Consider the following 12,664-nt stretch of genomic DNA (forward strand, 5'->3'; position numbering starts at 1 on the left):
TTCATTTTTAAAAACTACTATTACCTTGCAAAAAAAAAGACCCTACTTTTAAAGCAAATTTCATATATATTTATATTTATAACTTTTGTGATTTTTGTCTTTTTTTTTAATATTTTTGAGAGTCTAACCTCTACTCTAGATTTTTAATCTTTGCTTTTTGGTATTTGTTATCAATTTTGTACCTTTAAGAATCCAATCTTCAGTACCCATTTTTACTTAGGAGTGTGATTACTGGCTTGATTGCTCTCTCCCCTTTTGACTCTCCTTTTTCTCCCCCAGGTCACCTCTATCTCCTCCCTCCCTCTTCTCTTCTCTATGGAACTCCATGAACCTCTCTGGGTGTTCCAGACTGTGGAGAGCACATAGGGAATTGATTACTGGCTAGATTGCTCTCTCCCCTTTTGATTCCCCCTCTTCTCCTCCTGGTCACCTCTATCTCCCTCCTCCCTCTTCTCTTCTCCATGTAACTCTGTGAACCTCTCTGGGTGTCCCTCACTGTGGAGAATCTTTTCACCATTAACCTAGATGTTTTATCATTGGTGCTGTATGGATGGAGAAGTCTTGAGGCTACTGTAAGAATAAGACTGAAAACCAGAGGCAGGAGGCTTAAGTCCAAAACCTGAGAACACCAGAGAACTCCTGACTCCAGGGAACATTAATCGATAAGAGCTCATCCAAAAGCCTCCATACCTACACTGAAACCAAGCACCACCCAAGAGCCAATAAGTTCCAGAGCAAGACATACCACGCAAATTCTCCAGCAACATAGGAACATAGGTTTTTTTTTTGTATTTCCATACAAATTGTGAAATTATTTGTTCTAGTTCTCTGAAAAATACCGTTGGTAACTTGATAGGGATTGCATTGAATTTATAGATTACTTTGGATAGTATTCTCATTGTTACTATATTGATTCTTCCAATCCATGAACATGATATATTTCTCCATCTATTTGTGTCATCTTTGATTTCTTTCATCAGTGTTTTATAGTTTTCTGTATATAGGTCTTTTGTTTCTTTAGGTAGATTTATTCCTAAGTATTTTATTCTTTTCATTGCAATGGTGAATGGAATTGTTTCCTTAATTTCTCTTTCTGTTTTCTTATTGTTACTGTATAGGAATGTAAAGGATTTCTGTGTGTTAATTTTATGTCCTGCAAGTTTACTATATTCATTGATTAGCTCTAGTAATTTTCTGGTGGAGTTTTTAGGCTTTTGTATGTAGAGGATCTCATGGCATCTGGTCCCATCACCTCATGGGAAATAGATGGGGAGACAGTGGAAACAGTGTCAGACTTTATTTTGGGGGGCTCCAAAATCACTGCAGATGGTGACTGTAGCCATGAAATTAAAAGACGCTTGCTCCTTGGAAGGAAAGTTATGACCAACCTAGATAGCATATTAAAAAGCAGAGACATTACTTTGCCAACAAAGGTCCATCTGGTCAAGGCTATGGTTTTTCCAGTGGTCATGTATGGATGTGAGAGTTGGACTGTGAAGAAAGCTGAGTGCCAAAAAATTGATGCTTTTGAACTATGGTGTTGGAGAAGACTCTTGAGAGTCCCTTGGACTGCAAGGAGATCCAACCAGTCCATCCTGAAGGAGATAAGTCCTGGATGTTCATTGGAAGGACTGATGCTGAAGCTGAAACTCCAATACTTTGGCCACCTCATGCGAAGAGTTGACTCATTGGAAAAGACCCTGATGCTGGGAGGGATTGGGGGCAGGAGGAGAAGGGGATGACAGAGGATGAGATGGCTGGATGGCATCACCGACTCGATAGGCATGAGTTTGAGTAAACTCTGGGAGTTTGTGATGGACAGGGAGGCCTGGCGTGCTGCGATTCATGGGGTCCCAAGGAGTTGGACACGACTGAGCGACTGAACTGAACTGAACTGATGTAGAGGATCATGTCATCTGCAAACAGTGAGAGTTTTACTTCTTCTTTTCCAATCTGGATTCCTTTTATTTCTTTTTCTGCTCTGATTGCTGTGGCCAAAACTATGTTGAATAGTAGTGGTGAGAGTGGGCACCCTTGTCTTGTTCCTGACTTTAGGGGAAATGCTTTCAATTTTTCACCATTGAGGATAATGTTTGCTGTGGGTTTGTCATATATAGCTTTAATTATGTTCCTTCTATTCCTCCTTTCTGGAGGGTTTTTTATCATAAATGGATGTTGAATTTTGTCAAAGGCTTTTTTCTGCATCTATTGAGATAATCATATGGTTTTTATCTTTCAATTTGTTAATGTGGTGTATTACATTGATTGATTTGCAGATATTAAAGAATCCTTGCATCCCTGGGATAAAGCCCACTTGGTCATGATGTATGATCTTTTAAATATGTTGTTGGATTCTGTTTGCTAGAATTTTGTTAGGGGTTTTACATCTATGTTCGTCAGTGATATTGGCCTGTGGTTTTCTTTTTTTGCAGCATCTTTGTCTGCTTTTGGTATTAGGGTGATGGTGGCCTCATAGAATGTGTTTGGAAGTTTACCTTCCTCTTCAGTTTTCTGGAAGAGTTTGAGTAGGATAGGTGTTAGCTCTTCTCTAAATTTTTGGTAGAATTCAGCTGTGAAGCCATCTGGTCCTGGGCTTTTGTTTGTTGGAAGATTTCTGATTACAGTTTTGATTTCCATGCTTGTGATGGGTCTGTTAAGGTTTTCTATTTCTTCCTGGTTCAGTTTTGGAAAGTTATACTTTTCTAAGAATTTTTCCATTTCTTCCAAGTTGTCCATTTTATTGGCATAGCACTGCTGGTAGTAGTCTCTTATGATCCTTTGTATTTCTGTGTTGTGTGTTGTGATTTCTCCATTTTCATTTCTAATTTTGTTGATTTGATTCTTCTCCCTTTGTTTCTTGATGAGTCTGGCTAATGGTTTGTCAATTTTATTTATCTTCTCAAAGAACCAGCTTTTAGCTTTGTTGATTTTTGCTGTGGTCTCTTTTGTTTCTTTTGCATTTATTTCTGCCCTAATTTTTAAGATTTCTTTCCTTCTACTAACCCTGGGGTTTTTCATTTCTTCCTTTTCCAGTGTCTTTTGGTATGCAGTTAGGTTATTTATTTGACTTTTTTCTTGTTCCTTGAGGTAAGCCTGTATTGCTATGAACCTTCCCCTTAGCAGTGCTTTTACAGTGTCCCATAGGTTTTTGGTTGTTGTCTGTTCATTTTCATTCATTTCTATGCATATTTTGATCTCTTTTTTTATTTCGTCTGTAATTTGTTGGTTTTTGAGAAGCGTGTTGTTTAGCCTCCATATGTTGGAATTTTTAATAGTTTTTTTTTTCCTGTTGACATCTAATCTTACTGTGGTCTGACATTGTGGTCAGAAAAGATGCTTGGAATTATTTCAATTTTTTTGAATTTACCAAGTCTAGATTTATGGCTCAGGATGTGATTTATCCTGGAGAAGTTTCCGTGTGCACTTGAGAAAAAGGTGAAATTCATTGTTTTGGAGTGAAATGTCCTATAGATATCAATTAGGTCTAACTGGTCCATTGTATCATTTAAAGTTTGTGTTTCCTTGTTAATTTTCTGTTTAGTTGATCTATCCATAGGTGTGAGTGGGGTATTAAAGTCTCCCACTATTATTGTGTTATTGTTAATTTCCCCTTTCATACTTGTTAGCATTTGCCTTACATATTGCAGTGCTCCTATGTTGGGTGCATATATATTTATAATTGTTATATCTTCTTCTTGGATTGATCCTTTGATCATTATGTAGTGTCCTTCTTTGTCTCTTTTCACAGCCTTTATTTCAAAGTCTATTTTATCTGAGTATTGCTACTCCTGCTTTCTTTTGGTCTCCATTTGTGTGAAATATCTTTTTCCAGCCCTTCACTTTCAGTCTATATGTGCCCCTTGTTTTGAGGTGGTCTCTTGTAGACAGCACATATAGGTGTCTTGTTTTTGTATCCATTCAGCCAGTCTTTGTCTTTTGGTTGGGGCATTCAACCCATTTACATTTAAGGTAATTATTGATAAGCATGATCCCGTTGCCATTTACTTTGTTGTTTTGGGTTCAAGTTTATACACCCTTTCTGTGTTTTCTGTCTAGAGAAGATCCTTTAGCATTTGTTGAAGAACTGGTTTGGTGGTGCTGAATTCTCTCAGCTTTTGCTTGTCTGTAAAGCTTTTGATTTCTCCTTCATATCTGAATGAGATCCTTGCTGGGTACAGTAATCTGGGTTGTAGGTTTTTCTCTTTCATCACTTTAAGTATGTCCTGCCATTCCCTTCTGGCCTGAAGAGTTTCTATTGAAAGATCAGCTGCTATCCTTATGGGAATCCCCTTGTGTGTTATTTGTTGTTTTCCCTTGCTGCTTTTAATATTTGTTCTTTGTGTTTGATCTTTGTTAATTTGATTAATATGTGTCTTGGGGTGTTTTGCTTTGGGTTTATCCTATTTGGGATTCTCTGGCTTTCTTGGACTTGGGTGACTATTTCCTTCCCCATTTTAGGGAAGTTTTCAACTGTTATCTCCTCAAGTATTTTCTCATGGCCTTTCTTTTTGTCTTCTTCTTCTGGGACTCCTGTGATTCGAATGTTGGGGCATTTCACATTGTCCCTCATTTCTTTTAATTCTTTTTTCTTTTTTCCTCTTTGCTTCATTTATTTCTACCATTCTATCTTCTACCTCACTTATCCTATCTTCTGCCTCTGTTATTCTACTGTTGGTTCCCTCCAGAGTGTTTTTGATCTCATTTATTGCATTATTCATTATTGATTGACTCTATTTTATTTCTTCTAGGTCCTTTGTAAACATTTCTTGCATCTTCTCAATCCTTCTCTCCAGACTATTTAACTGTAACTCCATTTTGTTTTCAAGATTTTGGATCATTTTTACTATCATTATTCTGAATTCTTTTTCAGGTAGACTCCCTATCTCCTCCTCTTTTGTTTTGGTTTGGTGGGCATTTATCATGTTCCTTTACCTGCTGAGTATTTCTCTGCCTTTTCATCTTGTTTAGATTGCTGTGTTTGGGGTGGCCTTCTGTGTTCTGGAAGTTTGTGGTTTTCTTTATTGTGGAGGTTCCTCACTGTGGGTGGGGTTGGATGAGTGGCTTGTCAAGGTTTCCTGGTTAGGGAAGCTTGTGTCAGTGTTCTGGTGGGTGGAGCTGGATTTCTTCTCTCTGGAGTGCAATGAAGTGTCCAGTAGTGAGTTTTGAGATGTCTATGGGTTTGGTGTGACTTTGGGCAGCCTGTATATTGAAGCTCAGGGCTATGTTCCTGCATTGCTGGAGAATTTGTGTGGTATGTCTTGCTCTGGAACTTGTTGGCTCTTGGGTGGTAGGTATGGAGGCTTTTGGATGAGCCCTTATCGATTAATGTTCCCTGGAGTCAGGAGTTCTCTGGTGTTCTCAGGTTTTGGACTTAAGCCTCCTGCCTCTGGCTTTCAGCCTTATTCTTCCAGTAGCCTCAAGAATTTTCCATCCATATAGCAACAATGATAAAACATCTAGGTTAATGGTGAAAAGATTCTCCACAGTGAGAGACACCCAGAGAGGTTCACAGAGTTACATGGAGACGAGAAGAAGGAGGAGGGAGATAGAGTGACTAGGAGGGGAAGAGGGGGAATCAAAAGGGTAGAGAGCAATCAAGCCAGTAATCACACTCCTAAATAAAAATGGGTACTGAAGATTGGATTCTTAAAGGTACAAAATTGTTAACAAATACCGAAAAGCAAGATTAAAAATCTAGAATAGAGGTTAGACTCTCAAAAATACAATATTAACAAAACAAAATCACAAAAATTATAAAAAATGTATATTAAATTTGCTTTAATCATAGGGTCTTTTTTTGGCAAGGTAATCGTAGGTTATAAAAAGGAGAATTTAAGGAGTAATAGAGAACTTAAAAATAAAACTAAAAAAAGTTTTAAAAATGATAATAGTAAAATATATCTAGGAATTTCTCTGGAGCTGTTGAGGGCAGTGTGGGGTCAGTTCAGTTTCAGATAGTTCCTTGTTCCAACTTATACTTCTTAAGATCTATAGCCCCTTCCAATGTAGTTGGTGCTAACTACAGGGTTTTAATCTGTTGCACCTGTCACTTCCAAAGTGGTTCCCTCTGTTTATTTTGGCTTCTTCTGTTTGCAGGTCTCTTCAGTGTCTAATTTCTGCCCTGACACAAGGGGGCAAAGGTGGTCACTTATTTAGGCTCACTTGTTCAGTTGTGTTGTGGGGAGGGAGGAACACTGCAAAAAAAATATCACTGGCATGTGTGGGGAGTGCTCGCAGTGTCTTGGCCACACTGGGTTTCCCCCACTCACAGCGTGTGTGCTTTCCCAATCTACACTGCTCAGGCTCCAGGTTGCTCTGCAGGAGAACTGTCTAAAGTGGGCCCTGGTTGCATGCACTTCCCAGGTCTAAGCTGCTCAGGTTCAGGTTCTTGGGTACTCCACAAAGGCACAGACTCTGGTTGGGCCTGTGTTTTGTGCCCTTCCCAGATCTGAGCAGCTCAGGCGACCAGGTGCTTGGCAGGCACACTCTCCCCAGGTGGGGTGTAAGTTTTATCACCTCCCCTATCCCAGCCGCTCAGTTTCCTTTTTGTGTAGCGCCATCTCAGGTGTGTCGTGTGTCTCCTCTGGGGAGCTGATCTCTGACTGTGACCCTCCTGGTGGATGTCAACCATCCAGGATCCCAGGAAGACTTGGTTAGCAACTGGGAGCCTGCTCACAGTTTGGTAGAGGATGCCGTCTCTGGGGCCGAGATTGCCCCTTTCTGGATCTGGCTGTCACCTGCCTGCCTCCCTGCCTCCGGCGGGTGATGGATGGGTCACAAGTCTGCTAGCTCTCCTCTGGTATTCGCTCAGTCCCTTGTTCTGTGAGCAGGCTGGCAGTGTCTTAAGTTTGGTTCTTTTTGTGGGATACTTTCTCTCTCTCTCTCTCTCTCTCTCTCTCTCTCTCTCTCTCTCTCTTTTTCCCTCTCTCTCTCTGGCTATCCCACAGTTTGGGTTGCTGTCTCACATTAGCTCCCTCAGATTGCCCTCAGGGCATTCAGGCCCGGTCCTTACCCTAAGCAATGCAGCCTGTGCCTCCCTGTTCAGCCCCCACTTGCTGGTGGCAGATTGCGAGTGTCTGGGCTACTTCTCTGCTGGGAGTTGCTGTTAGGCATGTAATCTGTGGGTTTTATTTATTTATTTATTTATTTATTTATTTATTTATTTTTCCTCCTGGTTATGTTGCCCTCTGAGATTCCAAAACTCCCCACAGACCCGCTGGTGAGAGGGTTTCCTGGTGTTTGGAAACTTCTCCTCTTTTAAGACTCCCTTCCCAGGACGGGTCTCCATCCCTAACTCTTTTGTCTCTCTTTTTATCTTTTATATTTTGTCCTACCTCCTTTCAAAGACAATGGGCTGCCTTTCTGGGTGCCTGATGTCCTCTGCCAGTGTTCAGAAGTTGTTTTGTGGAATTTGCTCAGCGTTCAAATGTTCTTTTGATGAATTTGTGGGGGAGAAAGTGGTCTCCCCATCCTATTCCTCTGCCATCTTTGGTCAGCCCCCTATCGATTCTTTTATGGGTCATGCTTTTTGTATGATGCCTAAGAACAATCAACAGTGACATAGAGCTGTTTAGTGATTTACTGTAGGGTTGTTTCAGCATCATTTTTTAAAGCTACTATCTTTTCTTCATTTAATTGCCTTTATTCATTTGTCAAATATTCATTAAACATATGTGTTTTCTCTCATTCTGCACTGTCTCTTCTGTTTCATTAATCTGTATTTCAGCTATTTTGTCTATAACAAGCTGTCTTGAGTACTGTAGCTTGAAATCTTAAAATAGGGTAATTGAGGCCCTCTACCTTTGTACTTTTAAAAATTATTTTTGGTTGATCTACTTCCTTTGTTATTTGATGTAAATTTTATAAACTTGTTTTCAGCTACAAAGTAGTCCTATAAGAATTGCATTTATTCTATCAATTTAGAGAAAAGGCATTTGTAGAGCCCTTATATGTGAGTTTTCATATGATAGGAATATAATATATCTGTCTGTTTAGGTTTTGTTTGATTTCTTTCAGCAGTCCTTTGTAGTTATCTGCATACTGTTCCAGCACATATTTTCTTAGATTTATTCCTGATATTTCACTTTTTGAGGCTATCATAAACTGTATTTATGGAAATTTTGGTTTCCAAGTGTTCATTGATAGTATATAGAAATAAAATTAATTTTTTGTACATTGACCTTGTTTTTTATGATGTAGCAGGAAATCATTACTTCTTGGAGCATCTTTAGATTCTTATTACTCTTTTTTATTCATTTTTTTCATTAGAGGATAATTGCTTTATAATATTGTGTTGCCCTCTGCCATACATCAACATGAATCAGCCACAGGTATACATATGTCCCCTCCCTCCTGAATCTCCCTCCCATCTCCTATTCCATCTCACCCTTCTAGGTTGTCACAGGGCACTGGGTTGAGCTCCCTGTGTCACACAGCAAATTTCCATTTGCTATCTATTTTACATATGGTAATGTCTATGTTTCCATGCTACTCTCTCAGTTCATCCCACCCTCTCCTTCCCCCACTGTGTCCACAAGTCTGTTCTCTATGTCTGTGTCTCCATTGCTGCCCTGCAAATAGGTTCATCAGTACCATCTTTCTAGATTCCATATGCATGCATTAATATACAGTATTTGTCTTTCTCTTTCTGACTTACTTCACTTTGTATAATAGACTCTAGGTTCATCCACCTCATTAGGACTGACTTGAATGTGTTCTTTTTTATAGTTGAGTAATATTCCATTGTACATATGTACCACAATTTCTGTATCCATTCCTCTGTGGATGGACATCTAGATTTCTTCCATATCCAAGCTATTGTAAAAAGTTCTACAACAAACAGTGAGGTATATGTGTCTCTTTAAATTATGGTTTTCTCAGGATATATGTCCATTAGTGGGATTGTTTTGTCATATGGTAGTTCTGTTCCTAGTTTTTTAAGGCATCTCCATACCGTCCTCCATAGTCTCTATGTGTCCTAAGTCTCTTCAGTCATGTCTGACTCTTTGTGACCCTATGGACTGCAGCCCACCAGGCTCCTCTGTCTATGGGATTCTCCAGGGAAGAATACTAGAGTGGGTTGCCATTTCCTCCTCCAGAGGATCTTCTTGACCCAGGGATCGAACCGGCATCTGTTAGGTTTCCTGCATTGTCAGGTGAGTTCTTCACCACTAGCAGTACCTGGGAAGCCCCGTTTTCCTTAAGTTGACTGTGCCAATTTACATTCCCACCAACAGTGTAAGAGGGTTCCCTTTTCTCCACATGCTCTCCAGCATTTATTGTTTGTAGATTTCTTAATGATGATCATTCTGACTGATGTGAGATGATACCTTGTTATAATTTTGATTTGTATTTCTCTAATCATGAGCAATTTTGAGCATCTTTTCATGTTTTTTGTTGGCCATCTGTATGTTTTCTTTGGAGAAATGTCTTATTTCTCCAAATAAGATTGTGCTGGTTTTTTTCTGCTATCAAGCTGCATGAGATGTTTTTATATTTTGTAGATTAATCCTTTGTCAGGTGTTTGATTTTCAATTATTTTCTCCTATTCTGAGAGTTGTCTTTTAATTTTGTTTTTTTCCTTTGATGTGCAAAAGCTTTTCAGTTGAAGTCCCATTTGTTTACTTTTGTTTGTATTTCCATTATTCTAGGTTGGGTCAAAGAGGATATTGCTGTGATGTATGTCAAAGAGTGTACTGCCTACGTTTTCCTCTAAGAGCTTTCTAGTTTCTAGAAGTGAAAGTGAAAGTATTAGTCACTCAGTCGTGTCCAGCTCTTTGCAACCTCTGGGACTGTCAGGCTCCTCTGTCATGGAATTTTCCAGGCAAGAATACTGGAGTGGGTTGCCATTCCCTTCTCCAGGGGGTCTTCCCAACTCAGGGATCAAACCTGGGTCTTCCTGCATTGCAGGCAGATTCTTTACCATCTGGGCCACCAGATAAGCCCTTACATTTAAATCTTTAATCCATTTATTTGGGGGCATGATATTAGAAAGTGTTCTGCTGCTGCTGCTGCTAAGTCGCTGCAGTTGTGTCCAACTCTGTGCGACCCCATAGACGGCAGCCTATCAGGCTTCTCTGTCCCTGGGATTCTCCAGGCAAGAACACTGGAGTGGGTTGCCATTTCCTTCTCCAGTGCACACATGCATGCTAAGTTGCTTCAGTTGTATCCGACTCTGTGCGACCCCATGGACAGCAGCCCACCAGGCTCCTCTGTCCATAGGAATCTCCAGGCAAGAATACTGGAGTGGGTTGCCATTTCCTTCTCTAAGAAAGTGTTCTAGTTTCATTATTTTATGTGTAGCTGTTCATTTTCCCTAGAACCACCTATTGGAGAGGCTGTCTTTTCTCCATTGTAGGTTCTTGCCTGCTTTGCCAAAGACAATGTGCCCAGATGTGTGTGGGTTTATCTCTGGGCTTTATATCTTGTTCCATTGGTTTATGTTTCTGTTTTTGTGCCAATACCATACTGTCTTGATGACTGTAGCTTTGTAGTGTAGTCTTAAGGCAAGAAGGTTGATTCCTCCAACTCCATTCTTCTTTTCCATGATTACTTTGGCTATTAGGGGTATTTTGTGTTTCCACACAAATTATAGATTCTTATTACCCTTATTACTTCTAGGAGCATTTTTAGATTCTGTGAATTTCTATACAGACAGTCATATAATCTAAATAAGGGTGGATTTAATATTTTAAGCTTAATGGAAAGATAATTGATAAAACAACATATCTTTGTCATTGATTTCTAATTTAATACTCATACAGAAATACAAAGTAAATTATATGATTTGTCTTTTAAAATATATTGGTACTTGTTTCCTTGGCCCAGAATATGGTCTACTTGGTAAATCTTCTCTATGTACTTGTAAAGACTATTCTGATATTGCTGGGTGGAGTGTTCTAGTACTGTCAATTAGGCTAATTTGATTCATACAGTATTTCAAGTCTTCTATATCTATATTGGGCTCCAAAATCACTGCAGATGGTGAATGCAGCATGAAATTGAAAGATGCTTGCTCCTTGGAAGCAAAGCTATGACATTCTAGATAGCATATTAAAAAGCAGAGACATTACTTTGCTGACAAAGGTCTGTCTAGTCAAAGCTATTGTTTTTCCTGTCACCATGTATGGATGTGAGAGTTGGACTATACAGAAAGCTAAGCACCGAAGAATTGATGCTTTTGAACTGTGGTTTTGGAGAAAACTCTTGAGAGTCCCTTGGACTGCAAGGGGATTGAATCAGTCAGTCCTAAAGCAAATAAGTCCTGAATTTTCATTGGTAGGACTGATGGTGAAGCTCCAGTACATTGGCCACCTAATGAGAACTGACTCATTAGAAAGGACTCTGATGCTGGGAAAGATTGAAGGCAAGAAAAGGGGACGACAGAGGATGAGATGATTGGATGGTATCACTGATTCGATGGACATGAGTTTGAGCAAGCTCCAGAAGTTGGTGTTGGACACGGAAATCTGGCCTGCTGCAGTCCATGGGGTCATGAAGAGTTTGACACGATTGAGAGACTGAACTGATATCATTACTGATTTTCTGTCTGTGTATTCAACACGGTATTTAGAGAATTGTATTTATGTCTCCAATCATGAATAACTCAACATTTTGTATTTTTTTTCTATTTCCTCTATATTTTGTTTCCTTTTTCCTTTTTTCCCCTAAATACTTTGGAGCTAATTATTTTTCATTATTCTACTTTATCTTTTTTTGTTCTATTAGCTATCATTGTTTAGTTTAATAATTTAGTTGATTCCTTCAGGGTTGATAGTCTACAGCTAAAACTTCTCAAAGTCTGCCTTCATGTGATATTACTTTATGAATAGTATCCTTATAGCAGTATATATTTACTTACTTCCTACTCACCTTTGTGTCATTGTTGTCATCTATTTACCTTTACATATGTTTATTATCCTATAAACCTTGTCATGACTTTTGCTTGAAAATACTATTTTTCAAAGTGATTTTAAAAATAAGAGAAAACCCTATTTTATATTTATGCAAATATTTACAATTTTTCAGTGTTCACCACTGTATTGAGTAAATCCATATTCTTATGAGAGTCTGTTTCTTCTATCTGAATGAATTCTTTTAATCTGTTTGATAATGCAGGTCTGTTGCTGATGACTTCTTTTACTTTTAAAACTTTAACTTTTTATTTTATCTTTATTTTGGAAATATGATATCAATGGCTATGGAACTCTTGGTTGCCATTTCTTTTTCCTCTTTAAGTGTTTTAAAGCTATGTCTCCATAATTTTCTGGTTTATATTCATGCTACTTAGTGGGTATGGCCTTCCTAATTGTGTGATGAAAACTTTCTAGAAATATATAGTGAAGATTAATACTTATTCTGACTTGTCACTGACTTGTTAACTCTAAAATGGCTTAAGTGATGAATTTTACATTACATGTATTTTAACACAATTTAACAAATGGGCAAATAACTTGAAGACATGTTTTTTTTTTTTTTAAGAATATTCACTAGTGGTGTGTGCATCACCCAGCTTCAACAGTTATCAACATTTTACTATCCATATTATATACAGTTCCCTGCTTATTTCTATATTTTTGTTAGGCTATTTGTAAAGCAAGTCCAGCCACCATGCCATTTCAACCATAAAATTTTCAGTTAGTGTGTTTACCAATGTGATAAATTT

Source organism: Odocoileus virginianus, unplaced genomic scaffold (assembly GCF_023699985.2).
Source record: "Odocoileus virginianus isolate 20LAN1187 ecotype Illinois unplaced genomic scaffold, Ovbor_1.2 Unplaced_Contig_12, whole genome shotgun sequence".
NCBI classification, from domain to species: Eukaryota; Metazoa; Chordata; class Mammalia; order Artiodactyla; family Cervidae; genus Odocoileus; species Odocoileus virginianus.